The 15225-nt window shown below is 38.5% G+C and overlaps 1 long non-coding RNA gene across 2 annotated transcripts in view; it reads right to left on the bottom strand.

Annotated features, from left to right (window-relative positions):
* Positions 1-217: 217 nt before the first annotated feature.
* Positions 218-15225, bottom strand: part of LOC146797694 (uncharacterized) — a 137755-nt gene continuing 122747 nt past the window's right edge. The window contains exon 4 of one of the 2 annotated variants that reach the window (XR_014969025.1): positions 218-383. This is a non-coding gene — a long non-coding RNA (uncharacterized LOC146797694). Of the gene's footprint in view, positions 384-1009; positions 1106-15225 lie in introns of those variants that run through there. The other variant, XR_014969026.1, reaches the window with a different exon arrangement.

Genomic DNA, 15225 nt, shown 5'->3' on the forward strand with positions numbered 1-15225 from the left:
TGTGTAAACACAGCGGGACGGGGGTTAAATGGTGAGGAATTTTACAAGATGTCCCTATTTGAACAAAATGAATTGCTTATAGGCAGGGTATTGAGACACAGTTATTCAGGTATATGCAAAACACTATATCTCATATAAAAAAGCACTTCAGAAAAACTCTATGTGAGGCAACATTATTAAAAATATCATTTATTTTCGTCCATATGTTAAAAAATAGGCAAATGCCTATGGCTCCCTAAAGCGGGTTACAATCTATAATCCTTTTAAAAAAACAGATAAATCAATGCATATTAAAACAGAAAGGTTTAAAAGTCGACGCAGCGTTTCGGTGATTGTGTACAATATTTCACCTTCTTCAGGACTTAACAAACTGTTTATTTCATCTAGGACAAAAAAGAAAATTATCCAATTTTAACATTTATAAATAAAAAAGTGCAGATTAACAAAATAAAATGACAGTGTTGCTTAATTGTCTCACAGTAACCTCTGTCCTATAGCATTTGACAAAAACTACCAGGTTGATCATTTAAGGTAGGATTGTTGGTGTCTGTTACTATAGACACTAGATTTTCTATCTCACAAGTTTCTTGTAAATTGTAATAAAAACAAAATCAAAACTGCATACCTTGTATTAAATTTAAGGCTGTATGGAGTAGTGGAGGATGACCTTCCAGTTGTAAATTTCTGCCAGGTTATATAATTTTCCTGTTTTATAGATAAAAATCACTTTTAGATGGGGCTAACCCTATGGGTCATATGGCCTTATTGATTATGGACAAAGGTTCGCATACCTGATTAAAATATCAAGTGATCTTGTTGTTTGTACCACGAGAAGCCACCAAATCTGAATATTGTTTCTTTTCTATTCCAGGACTGCTATAATAGTCATCAATTCTTGTGGTCTCTATTGGGGGTTGAGTAAACACCTTTATTAGTTCAACCAATCACTAACAGTATGTTCCTTATTTTGGACTCGTACTAAAACCTCTCACCTTAATTCCGAGAACAAATCAGATTGGATAATTTCTGATTTGTCAGTTCTTAGGGGCAATTCCTTTGCGTTAGGTGGAAGAAAAATCAATTTATCTTCAGTCTCATAGACCGCCTAAATGTATAAAATGAGTGTCAGATATTTGCTGGAATAACGTAAATTCAACACTATTTTGAACATTATAAAGAAATAATCAGTATATTTAACTTTAAACACATCGTTACTGGCGGTAATTGATGGTATAAATTGCCTAAATGTCTTGTTATTAAAAAGATGCAGTCACAACTATTTTTTTGTGTCTTTTCTATCCTTGCATTGCCAAGTTAAATTAATTATCCACGAAGCTCTATTTATATGGAGCAAACAGCAACAACTAAGTTAGAACAATTATTTGATTATTCGTATAAGTTAAAAAAGTGAAACAATGCTGGCTATCCTTGAACGCTTTCTGTGCGCTGAATCTTTTAGGCAAACTACAGTATTAGGGGGTTTATTACTGCTCACCTCGTCGCATTAGTTCGGCCTCCCTGCTCTCGTGGTACGTCCAAATCCGGGATTCCGAAATGATTTCAATTCCACTTTATTTTAAACGCGTTAAACCGGATGCGTTCCTAACGTCATTTCCGGGCAGATCAGCTGTTGATGCTCAGTCTGTATGTCTATCTTTCTTTTCAGTGACTACGGCGGCCATTTTATAATGGGCAAAGTTCAATGCTAATGTTCGTATGCAATTCGATAGCTCGGCATGGGCGATTAAGTTCTAAAGATTCCTATGTTACATATTAATTAAGACTTTGTTTTATTAGTCATGTCTTAATTAGATTTTGTGTATAGCGATGTACCGTGTTAAAATGTAACAACAGTATATGCCTCATGGTCGCAGCACCTTTTTATCAGTCTATAATACACAAATTAACTAATTGGACAAGGTTACATTTTATTTATTTATTCATGTGCTCGAGTCTGCGATAGTGTTGAATAATGATGGAAAACGAGCGGCCATATTGGAGTGCCCTAATTAAAGTACACCTAATGCTATATTCTAGTTTGTCAAAACACTATTTTGTCCCAATTCCAGGGAGGAGGGACATCCCTCTGATTAAGTTTAAACCTAAATGGCTAAAAGGTTAAAAATTTCTTCAGCTCATCAAGGAACAACTTGTTCATATGTTCTTTGGCTACAGATAGATACAGAGGAAATGGGAACAAAGGGAAGGGAAGAAATATTTCACAGTAATCTCTCCCAATCCTCCCTATTATTAAGGCCATTTTTGTGCGTATCAAACCGTGACATAAAATATTGTTCGCGTTTTTTTCTTTTTAGGGCTACATCGCCCCCTCGAGTGTCACAGAGCACAGTTTCAATGCCACACCATTGCAGATCTTCTATTGAATGGTTGGCCTCCAACCAGTGTTCCACTAGTGGAGCTGTCAATCTTTTAGTTCTGATTGCAGACTTATGCTCAGTAATTCTTGTTCTAATTTCACGGGAAGTTTCACCAATGTATGCCCTCTTGCAAGGACAAAATATCATATAGATAATATTACGGGTTCTGCAGTTTATCAAGCTTTTCATGTGGTGCTTATAACCGTTATGGGTTATGCAGCTACCACTTTTGATGTTGCCACAACTCTTGCATGAGTTGCATGGGAAAGTACCAACAGGGAATGGACTGTTGTTGATGGTACTCTGTTTGGATATTCTATTCTCTCTGTACGTATGTACTAATTTATTCCGAATAGTACAGTTTCTTCGGAAGGAGAACATGGGTTTAGTGACATTGGTATCATTTCTGTCTCTGAGTAGCGGCCAATTCCTATTGATAATATTTTTAACTTTGTTACTGATGCTGCTGAAGTTTGTTACGAAAATTAAAGGTAGATTCTGAGAATCTGTATTTTAGTTTAGTTTTTAGTATTTTAGAGTTTTTCTGAAGTGCTTTTTTATATGAGATATAGTGTTTTGCATATACCTGAATAACTGTGTCTCAATACCCTGCCTATAAGCAATTCATTTTGTTCAAATAGGGACATCTTGTAAAATTCCTCACCATTTAACCCCCGTCCCGCTGTGTTTACACACTGGGGTAGCTCCCCTCCTCAATTTCTTCTCTACATTGCACAGCTAGTAAGCTGGGGAGTTTCGTTTTTAATTTGTCAATACTGACACAAGGCAAATCTAGCCCAACTACAAATAAATTATGGATGCTCTAAGAACATATGGCTTTTCAGAAGAGCAATTTAACAAAATCATTAATGGTACCTCAAAAGAATTCTCGACAATAAGCACAAACAATGGCAATGAGGATAAATGGAGGGACCTGTGGAATAATAAGAAAAAGACCATTAGAACGGAACTGCATGCAGATTTCCTCATTGAATATTGTAGGAAAGGAATTATACCTAGAGGTCTACAAGTGAAAAACGAACCCGGTATTTTTATTAAACATGCTAAATTCATAGAGAACTGGACATTTATAGCCAATCGCTGCAGCCGAGACTGGATGCTGTTGATTATAGAGACAGCACACGAGATATTGATTATAGAAAAGGGTGAAATTGAAGCGATGGAGAACAAATTAAAAGAAGATAACTCTCTAGAAGAAGCCAAAAAGAAATTAGAGGAAATCGAAAATGATGTGTCAAGCTATAGAGACTATTTACTTAACAAAAAAGCGAATAAATTAAGGGAGGATGTTCTTAAATACAACTTAGAATATGTTTACCCTTATCTACAAAAAGATTATTACGAACGACCGAGGGAAGACTCATATAACAGACCAAACTGGCAACAACCGAAGAGAAACTTCCCTAGGAAAAGAGTAACCTTTTTTGATACCTAGTATACCAGCTCTGACTCTGAAGGAGAGCAATTAGACAACTCAAAAAGAAACGGGGACATCGCACCTAGCACAAGTAGAGATTCGCTGTCTTTTTTGGACCAACGTCATCAGAATGCGGGTCCGAATCGAGGACGAGGGCAGGGACGAGGACGGGGGAGTACATATCCACACAATCCCCAACAGAGACGTCCCTACATGAGAACCAGGAGTCAGGTACATTGGGATTAGAAAGTCTTAAAAAAGCCCCTATTATTAACCTGTCTAGTGCAACCCTTAGTGAACACGAGATCTCTTTATTAGAAAAAGGATTAGGCTATGCCATCTGTACACCTGTAGATAAGTATGCTTTAGAAAGAGATCTACAAAACTTTTTTAGAAAGATTAGATTAAATGAATTTTTTAAAGACAAGGAGGACAATCGAACTGCTGTAGACAACAAATCAGGTCTCAAATCTAAGTCCCATTGGACCCCGTCTCTTAATCAGGTGAATAAAAAAGTGGATCTATTCGAGAAAGCTGTAGAGAATAATATTGAAGCTCTGCTTACAAAAAAGATATGGTGGCAAAACAATCTCAACAAAAATGAACGTATAGCCTTAACAAATTTGGAACACCGCCAGGACTTAACCATAAAACCTGGTGATAAAGGTGGGAGCATTGTAGTAATGGATACTATAGATTATAATAATAAGATGCTTAATATGCTTAACAACCCACTTCACTATGAGAAATCCAACAAAACAGAATGGAAGGCACTAATGGAAAAAATAGGCAGACTCTTAGACTTCGCTAAAGAAGATGAGGTCATCTGTTCCGAAGAATACAATTTCCTCAGAAATCCTAACCCTAAAATACCTGCATTGTATGGTTTACCCAAAATTCATAAGGACCAAAAAAACCCCCCCATGAGACCAATTGTATCTAGCATTGACTCCCTAACGGAACCTCTCAGTAAATATGTAGACAAATTCCTTCAGCCATTAGTAGTGAAACAGAGGGCCTATATTAAGGACACAACTTCTATCATTAATAAAATTGAAGGTATTGCATACCACCCAGATAAGCAATGGTTGGTAACGCTTGACATAGAAGCCCTCTATACAAACATACCCCAAAATGACACAGTACAAATGCTTGAGGGTTTGTTACAAGAGAGAAACGGTGATCTATCAACACATTCATCGTTTATCATTGACTGTGTGGAAGTCATCTTGAAAAATAATATTTTCCTATTTGGTACAGAACTATATAAACAGATTAAAGGTACCAGCATGGGGGCCACCTGTGCTCCCAGTCTGGCCTGTTTATATGTAGCCAATTTCGAAGAGAAACACATTTTTAACCCAGTGGCACCGTTCTATGAAAACATCTCCTATTGGTCACGATACATTGACGATGTTTTCTTTATATGGAGCGGTGCCATCGAGTCTTTAAACGATTTTATCATTTGGTTAAACTTAGGTGATGACAATTTAAACTTCACATCAACAATTGATAGGACACAGTGCAACTTTTTAGACATTACAATTAAACATCTGGATGGTAAACTAAAGGTTGAGCTCTTTACTAAACAAACAGATCGTAACACTATGTTACACTATCAAAGCAACCATCCCATGTGTCAAAGGGATAATATCCCATTCGGCCAATTTTTAAGAATACGCCGTAATTGCACTGATATCAACGATTTTAACAGACATTCGGATGTACTATCGCAAAAATTGAAAGATAGAGGATATCCCAGAAGTCTAATACGTAAAGCTTATAAAAGAGCAAAATATTTTAATCGAGATTCGTTATTCATAGAAAAAGAGAACAAAAATATAGATTCTCAGAATCTACCTTTAATTTTCGTAACAAACTTCAGCAGCATCAGTAACAAAGTTAAAAATATTATCAATAGGAATTGGCCGCTACTCAGAGACAGAAATGATACCAATGTCACTAAACCCATGTTCTCCTTCCGAAGAAACTGTACTATTCGGAATAAATTAGTACATACGTACAGAGAGAATAGAATATCCAAACAAAGTACCATCAACAACAGTCCATTCCCTGTTGGTACTTTCCCATGCAACTCATGCAAGAGTTGTGGCAACATCAAAAGTGGTAGCTGCATAACCCATAACGGTTATAAGCACCACATGAAAAGCTTGATAAACTGCAGAACCCGTAATATTATCTATATGATATTTTGTCCTTGCAAGAGGGCATACATTGGTGAAACTTCCCGTGAAATTAGAACAAGAATTACTGAGCATAAGTCTGCAATCAGAACTAAAAGATTGACAGCTCCACTAGTGGAACACTGGTTGGAGGCCAACCATTCAATAGAAGATCTGCAATGGTGTGGCATTGAAACTGTGCTCTGTGACACTCGAGGGGGCGATGTAGCCCTAAAAAGAAAAAAACGCGAACAATATTTTATGTCACGGTTTGATACGCACAAAAATGGCCTTAATAATAGGGAGGATTGGGAGAGATTACTGTGAAATATTTCTTCCCTTCCCTTTGTTCCCATTTCCTCTGTATCTATCTGTAGCCAAAGAACATATGAACAAGTTGTTCCTTGATGAGCTGAAGAAATTTTTAACCTTTTAGCCATTTAGGTTTAAACTTAATCAGAGGGATGTCCCTCCTCCCTGGAATTGGGACAAAATAGTGTTTTGACAAACTAGAATATAGCATTAGGTGTACTTTAATTAGGGCACTCCAATATGGCCGCTCGTTTTCCATCATTATTCAACACTATCGCAGACTCGAGCACATGAATAAATAAATAAAATGTAACCTTGTCCAATTAGTTAATTTGTGTATTATAGACTGATAAAAAGGTGCTGCGACCATGAGGCATATACTGTTGTTACATTTTAACACGGTACATCGCTATACACAAAATCTAATTAAGACATGACTAATAAAACAAAGTCTTAATTAATATGTAACATAGGAATCTTTAGAACTTAATCGCCCATGCCGAGCTATCGAATTGCATACGAACATTAGCATTGAACTTTGCCCATTATAAAATGGCCGCCGTAGTCACTGAAAAGAAAGATAGACATACAGACTGAGCATCAACAGCTGATCTGCCCGGAAATGACGTTAGGAACGCATCCGGTTTAACGCGTTTAAAATAAAGTGGAATTGAAATCATTTCGGAATCCCGGATTTGGACGTACCACGAGAGCAGGGAGGCCGAACTAATGCGACGAGGTGAGCAGTAATAAACCCCCTAATACTGTAGTTTGCCTAAAAGATTCAGCGCACAGAAAGCGTTCAAGGATAGCCAGCATTGTTTCACTTTTTTAACTTATACGAATAATCAAATAATTGTTCTAACTTAGTTGTTGCTGTTTGCTCCATATAAATAGAGCTTCGTGGATAATTAATTTAACTTGGCAATGCAAGGATAGAAAAGACACAAAAAAATAGTTGTGACTGCATCTTTTTAATAACAAGACATTTAGGCAATTTATACCATCAATTACCGCCAGTAACGATGTGTTTAAAGTTAAATATACTGATTATTTCTTTATAATGTTCAAAATAGTGTTGAATTTACGTTATTCCAGCAAATATCTGACACTCATTTTATACATTTAGGCGGTCTATGAGACTGAAGATAAATTGATTTTTCTTCCACCTAACGCAAAGGAATTGCCCCTAAGAACTGACAAATCAGAAATTATCCAATCTGATTTGTTCTCGGAATTAAGGTGAGAGGTTTTAGTACGAGTCCAAAATAAGGAACATACTGTTAGTGATTGGTTGAACTAATAAAGGTGTTTACTCAACCCCCAATAGAGACCACAAGAATTGATGACTATTATAGCAGTCCTGGAATAGAAAAGAAACAATATTCAGATTTGGTGGCTTCTCGTGGTACAAACAACAAGATCACTTGATATTTTAATCAGGTATGCGAACCTTTGTCCATAATCAATAAGGCCATATGACCCATAGGGTTAGCCCCATCTAAAAGTGATTTTTATCTATAAAACAGGAAAATTATATAACCTGGCAGAAATTTACAACTGGAAGGTCATCCTCCACTACTCCATACAGCCTTAAATTTAATACAAGGTATGCAGTTTTGATTTTGTTTTTATTACAATTTACAAGAAACTTGTGAGATAGAAAATCTAGTGTCTATAGTAACAGACACCAACAATCCTACCTTAAATGATCAACCTGGTAGTTTTTGTCAAATGCTATAGGACAGAGGTTACTGTGAGACAATTAAGCAACACTGTCATTTTATTTTGTTAATCTGCACTTTTTTATTTATAAATGTTAAAATTGGATAATTTTCTTTTTTGTCCTAGATGAAATAAACAGTTTGTTAAGTCCTGAAGAAGGTGAAATATTGTACACAATCACCGAAACGCTGCGTCGACTTTTAAACCTTTCTGTTTTAATATGCATTGATTTATCTGTTTTTTTAAAAGGATTATAGATTGTAACCCGCTTTAGGGAGCCATAGGCATTTGCCTATTTTTTAACATATGGACGAAAATAAATGATATTTTTAATAATGTTGCCTCACATAGAGTTTTTCTGAAGTGCTTTTTTATATGAGATATAGTGTTTTGCATATACCTGAATAACTGTGTCTCAATACCCTGCCTATAAGCAATTCATTTTGTTCAAATAGGGACATCTTGTAAAATTCCTTTCCAAGGTAAACACACTCACAAAACGTCCTGGCATGAAGTAACTCCTTTTGGACTACTCTCACTGTAATTGAGACACTGGAATTTGGCCAAAGACATCTCCTAGGTAGGACTGGACTGTTAGTTTGGAGCAGTAGTGGAGAATGTGCTGTTCTATGTGATTCAATGGGAGATTAAAGACTGAAAGACATATGGCAAGTGATGCACCCATGTGAAAATGACTAAACATTCTACTACTCAGTGCATAGAACCTACTCTCAAATAGACTTCTCCATACTTTCTTCCACAAGACATACCCTTCTTATTACTAAGGATGGGTGATTTACTGACGGTAGAGTCACAGACCACTCCCCGATATGGTTACACTCAGACGTAGGCCTTACCACATACTGGAGAATCCAAGGAGGCACATGCAATTCCAAAAAGAGAATGAGCTCGTCTGATAGCACGTCCATAGTTATAAGGCTGAAAATGAAGGCTATGACTTTTCAGGCCAATTACTTTCATGACGGATAAGAGATGCACAATTCTGCCAGACCCAAGAAAAGAGCGGCGGCACAATGATAGCGGCTTGAGCAATTAGTCATCCACTACCAACAACTTGCATCTCGGCCTGCACACTTGATCAGTTTCCCTTGTTCAGGTCAAAGACAAGAAAGACCTGATCACACTCAAATGGAGGCATTATGAAAGGGTGGAAACATCAGGTAGGCTTTTAGCACTACAGCTTTGACAGAGCTCAGCTCAGTTAGCCATCCCTGCTTTTCTCAGTCACACAACTAGTGGTGCACCAACCTGCGGCCATATAGACCTTTGCATAAGTCTGAGTTCTAGAGCTCCCAGAATCCACAGAGAAAGAAACATGCTTCTAGGACACTCTTAACTTGCTCACTCTTTGGCCAATATGCAACGTTCAACGAGGCGGAAGACTAAGGCACTCCGGAGGCGATATAAAAGCAGGCTTTCGTATTTCTCCTACCCAAAGATGTGAAAAACCCTTAAGAATGTGCCTACCGTCTAATCTCCTTGATTACCGTGGATTGTAAGGTCCTGGCAAAAGTGCTGGCCAATAGGACCTCAACACAGTTTATAGCAACTGACACTGTTATGTGGAAAAGTGCATGTGTCCTTTTCAGAATTATTGTAAAATGCATCTCTAATTCTCAAAGATTGGATTTTCTTGGCAATCTTTGTTTTACTCGTTCGATTCTGTATAAAATATATTTAAAGCACTGCTCCCCAAAACATATTTTAAGGACTAGGACAGATATTTGCATATAGTTTACAGATTGGGGAGGTGCCAAAACAGTAACTATAATTCTGCACGGTTTCAAGGTTTCCGGTTCAGATCCATGTAAAGTCATTGATTTTTGTGTGTACTTTAATCGTATTATTCTTCCTATATAATTAGGTGTTAGAGAATGTGGTCCCAGAAGGCGTGTCTAATAGTTACCATAAGTGAATTGCTGTAATTTTCTTAATGAAAAGCAAGGTTCGTTTTGTGTCTTAAAATGTTGAAATTACAGGGTGTTTTTTACTTCAATTGTTTTAACTAGCCAGCAGCCAGTTTATTAAATTGTTTTCATGGCAAGCCATTCTCTAATAAACTGCACCGTTGAATGCTAGAGCGATCTCAATTGTAATTTAGCTGTTTGATATATTTGTCTAAATTATCCAATTTAAAATGAATTAATCTGATTGCGCTCACGGTGTGCCCACTGGTGGCTGAACGACAGCTCTGGTGACACACAGCACAGGAACAAGATGCCAAATCCATGGGCAGTACAAAACTGGCAGGGGTTCCCTGAAGATGTGGAAATATGGAAAGTGCAGGCAGGGCCGGCTTTGTAGCGCTGGTGGCACCAGGTGCGACAATCATTTTTGCCGCCCCCACACCCTATGGATTCTCTCACTACCACTGGGCATAAGTGCACTTCATCTCTCCAATCATGTTATTGATAAACAAGGCGTCCCCCCCTGAGGTCACCTCCCAGTGCGGCCGCACCAATCGCACTACCCTAAAGCTGGCCCTGAGTGCAGGTAATCTTTACTCTATTTTTATATTTTTAAAGACTCGCAACACGTAGGGGTTTAATAAATAATCTATCGAAAAAAAGACTTTCAAATGGGAAGAAGAACTGTGAGTTTTCTTCACTGAATGGTTGGAAGTAGCAGGTAAGTTTCCAATAATGAGTACTCCTTATTTGACAACTTAAGTCCCTTACTTTGAAAGAGATTTGAGTAAAAATGTGCCCTGTTGTCTTTTGTTCTATTGAAATCATAGCTGCACGCTCTATTAAAGGGTTACAAACATTGAAGCCACCGAGAGGAGAACTATCTGCTTGTGGAGTAATTAAACGTGACCGTGCAGCTTGGTTCCTAAAACACTTTTCTAAAATACAGTTCATTGCAGTATCCTCGTGTGTTTGCATTGTTCGAAAACCGCACAAGTACAGGACATGACCTCAAATCCCATACAAAAAAAGTGGCACACGGGTGGCACAAGGGGCTTGTAAATAAGCAGTCGATGAGGCACGCTATGACGCACTATCATTCTGAGGAGAGGTTGGTGATGTTTGAGTACATTTTGTTAGTGTAGAATGCAAAACTATTCCAAGAATTACAGGCGTTATGCATTATACACGAGGAAGGCCCTCTGCGTGAAAACCAGGAATCGTGTCATGATTTTTTAATCTCAAGACCCACATTTTCACCAGCTAGATGTGATATACTGGCATGTCTATCCATTTACAGGAAATTATGTGGTAAATCTTTCTAGCGCAGCTCAGGCATCTGTGGCACACATCCAGTTTCATGTTTTCAATCAGACATTTTCAGCTCATAACAATGCTTTTAGGAGAGCTAGTCAGGCGATTGCGTACTATCAGCGCCTCAAAAAAAGTTCTGCTCTAACTCATGTTCATGGAATAAATATTTAGCACAGCCCTAATTTAGTAAGTGAGCAAGTACGTTTATTGTTTTTAGTAATTACGCCATAACAAAAAAGACATTCTCTGTTCGTTAAAATGCAGAGATTAACAAAAAAAATATAATATATATAACAGGCATTCCAACTACTAAAACCAATTGATCCATAGAAATATCGACAATTTAACATGCAGGATTCTAAAGAATGTAACTGTTATCTTCCCCCCACTAGCTTGTTCATCTTACTGCACCCAAGCCACAATAGACTGGTTGCATTCATTTAACAAAGTGCATATGCAGAATGACAATCTATTGGGGATTAAGAAATCTGTTCATGCTAATTCATGATATTGCACTCATGCCAAAATACACTGGCTGCATTAATTTAAATGAAATGAATGTGCAAAGTTAAAACTTGTTGGCCAATGAGAAATTTGAAAAAATAAGCACAGCAAGCTATCAAATCCACTGAGGCACTAAGGCCAGGCTCGACTAATAATTCTGTCTCTTTCTATATAGAATTCTGTCAGGTTTACAAGGTGATAGATCTATAGACTAATACAGTGCTCTTTGATATATAAAACAACTCAACATTACAGTGCTGCACTCGTCCTGAGAAACGTTAGGCAAACTGACCATTTGTGTCTGTCTGTGCGACTTCTATCCGTGTCTGTTTAGATTTGCCCTGTGCTTATATATGAGATGCTACAGCATGATAGTTTTCCTTATGAACTGTTCAGTGGCAAAATGTTAATGCAGCTCTACAACTCCACAGGTTGAATCTTAGAAACAAGACTCGAAGGTAGTGCCTTCAGAATTTCCATGTAGGTATCACACAGCAGCATAAAATGCACAATTGTTTCTGTGCCTCCTAGAAAACAGTGACAGATATCAGATCTACTTCCAGAGACACCAGACCATGTTTTAGTGAAAGACCGCACATGAAGAGTTCCTTATCTGAACATGATGTATAGACTAGAGCCCCTTCTCTGGTCGAAATATCAAGTCCAAGAATGGCTTCCACAGAGGGTCTGGTTTTAATTTCAAATAGTTTGTCTCAAGAGTGCTTTCCCTGGCCTCTTCTTTCCTCCTCATGTGCGGCCAGTATTTCTTTTTTTGTCATTTGGAGGGAGGCCTTACTCATTTGCTCGGGATTGTTCCATAGCTTTCTGCAGCCAATTGTTGTAAGTGTTTGCTCTAAGTGCCTGAACCAGTGTACGCTATTAAGTGTTTAGCTTTTGCACAGATCCTGCAGAGCCTTTTGAAATACAAAGTCAAAGTCAAAGTCAAAGTATGCTTTATTCGAATATCATTCATAAAAGCAAAAAAAGAAAAAAAAAAATACATTTACATAAACAATTTCATACACGGTTAAAAGAAGTATTAAATTGTGATCAAAAGATCAGATACAAAGCATACGCGTACATTTTTTATCTTAAACGTGACCCTACGACGTGTTGGTCTTTTGGCGGTAAGTGGTAAAAAAAATTTTAAAACTCAACTAATGATGGAATAGGGATATTTTAAAAACCTTTTTTTAAAAAGCAGAGAAAATGACATAAAACATAGGAGAGAATAATCAAAAGACTAGCAGTCTCTCCCAGATCAAGGGAATAGTCAAACGACTAGCAGTCTCTGTCTGATTGACCACGCCCAGCCTAAATATTTTGCAGTGGCTACAGAAATCCATGGCAAAGTATTAGTTCGTATAATACGCAGGGCCACGGTACCACTGGTTGTTCCTAAATTTTTACACATCGGGGTCAACCAGTTACGCCTAGGGACTGCGTAGAACTTGCAGACAAATAAAAAATGACCAATGGTTTCTTTACCTGAACCACATACAGGACATCGATCACCAGAACCCCCTTCCCACTTAGATGTCAAAAATTTAAGGGGAAGTGCGCCCACTCTTAGTTGAAAAAGAAGCTTTCTTTCTAAGGGCCTTGTTATAATATCCCAGTAAGGTTCCAGACAGGGATACATCTTTACCTCTATAAAATCTGAAGTCATAGAACCAGCACTCAAGCTATTCCAATTCCGTCGAGCAACCAGCTCCCAATAAATGTTCTTTAAAATACTTTTAGATGGGAACCTGGCTCTCGCCGGATCGTTCCAGAGTGAGCGCAGACCCAGCTCATACAGGGATGTCCTAAGTGCCTTTAACCATTCTATTTTGTGGTGAACATCAGACGTTATGATGTCTAAAAAACCATCTACGTAGTGGGAAAGGACAGGAGTTGTCCATAACCTGCGCCAGTACAAAATAGGGCGCAGTTGTACCATGTCTGAAATTGCTTTTCTGCCCAAGTCATATTTAAGGGGCACCAATGGAGTACTTTTAGGGAGTCCTGTAATTGCCCTAAGAAATTTATTTTCTGAAGATTGAAGTGCAACAACCTTCTCAAAGCCCCAGAGCTCAGCACCATATAAAGCGGAGCCTAGAGCTTTTGCTTCGTACACCTGTAGAGCAGGTTTTACAGGTTTGGTCAATGATTTTCTGTGCTCTGAGCAAATGGTACCTGCCAATTGCCTATGTCTGAGTGTAGCAATATCAACGTGATGTCGCCAATTCTTCTCGCTAGATATGTGCATACCCAGGTATGTGAAAGTATTCACTACTTCTAGCGGGCGAACATTTAAAATAATTTTTGATATAAAGCTACGGTGAGGATTAAATATCATAAGCTTTGTTTTGGCAGTGTTGACTTCTAATCCATACTCCCCACAGAATTGGTCAAAAATAGATAAGGCACGCTGCAGTCCACTCGGAGTTTTAGATAGGATGAGCGTGTCATCAGCAAACATTAAAATAGGAGTTTTTGTCCCAGCTAAAAAAGGAGCGTCCACTTGTGCAGAGGTCATGCGAGCAACCACATCATTGATGTATAAGGTGAAAAGGACAGGAGCCATCGAACATCCCTGCCGGACTCCCCTTTCAACAGGGAAGTCCGTGGTTACCGAACCGAGTCCTCCCCACTGAATTCTGGCATAATTGGATTCATGTAGCCTCATTATCAAAGACAATAATTCGCTAGGGAGACCCTGCTTGTTTAGGACCGTCCAAAGCTTAGAGCGAGGGACAAGGTCGAAAGCGGCCCGTAGATCGACGAAGGCCGCGTACAAGCTGCCTTTGCCCAGCACCACCGTCTTCCATTGTAGCAGGGTAAAACGGAATACCTGGTCCACTGTGCTTGTGGACCGTCGAAAGCCAGCCTGGAATGGTGAGAGGGCATTTGTCTCATCCGCCCATTCCAGAAGCCTATTGACGATTACACGTCCCACAACCTTTTGGACAGTATCAATAAGGCTTATTGGCCTGTAATTGCCTGGAAGGGATCGATCACCCTTCTTAAAAATAGGAATGATAACTGCACCCTGCCAGGATTTTGGTACAGCAGCACCCAGGGCAATAGCATTAATAAGAAGGTGGATATACTGGCACCAGCGGTCCTTATCATTTACAAATAAATCAGCTGGCACACCATCAAGACCAGGAGCACGTCCACAGGCAACCGAGTTCAGGGCCAGCATAATTTCAGCAGTGCCGAAAAGGTTCACTTTAGGGAGATCAACCCTAAGCTCCTGGGCCATACTGTCATTTTTTGGAGCGGCATACTGATTTTTGAAGAATTTTATCCATGCTTCTTCGGGCACATTGTTGTTTGGGGACCCAGGAAAACCAACTTTGCCCCATCTAACAATATGCCAAAATAACCGGGAATCCCTGCTGTCACTGGCTGCCTTTAACTCGATCCAGTGATGTTCATCCCAAGCTTTTTTAGCC

This window comes from Triturus cristatus, chromosome 9, assembly GCF_964204655.1.
Source record: "Triturus cristatus chromosome 9, aTriCri1.1, whole genome shotgun sequence".
Taxonomy (NCBI): domain Eukaryota; kingdom Metazoa; phylum Chordata; class Amphibia; order Caudata; family Salamandridae; genus Triturus; species Triturus cristatus.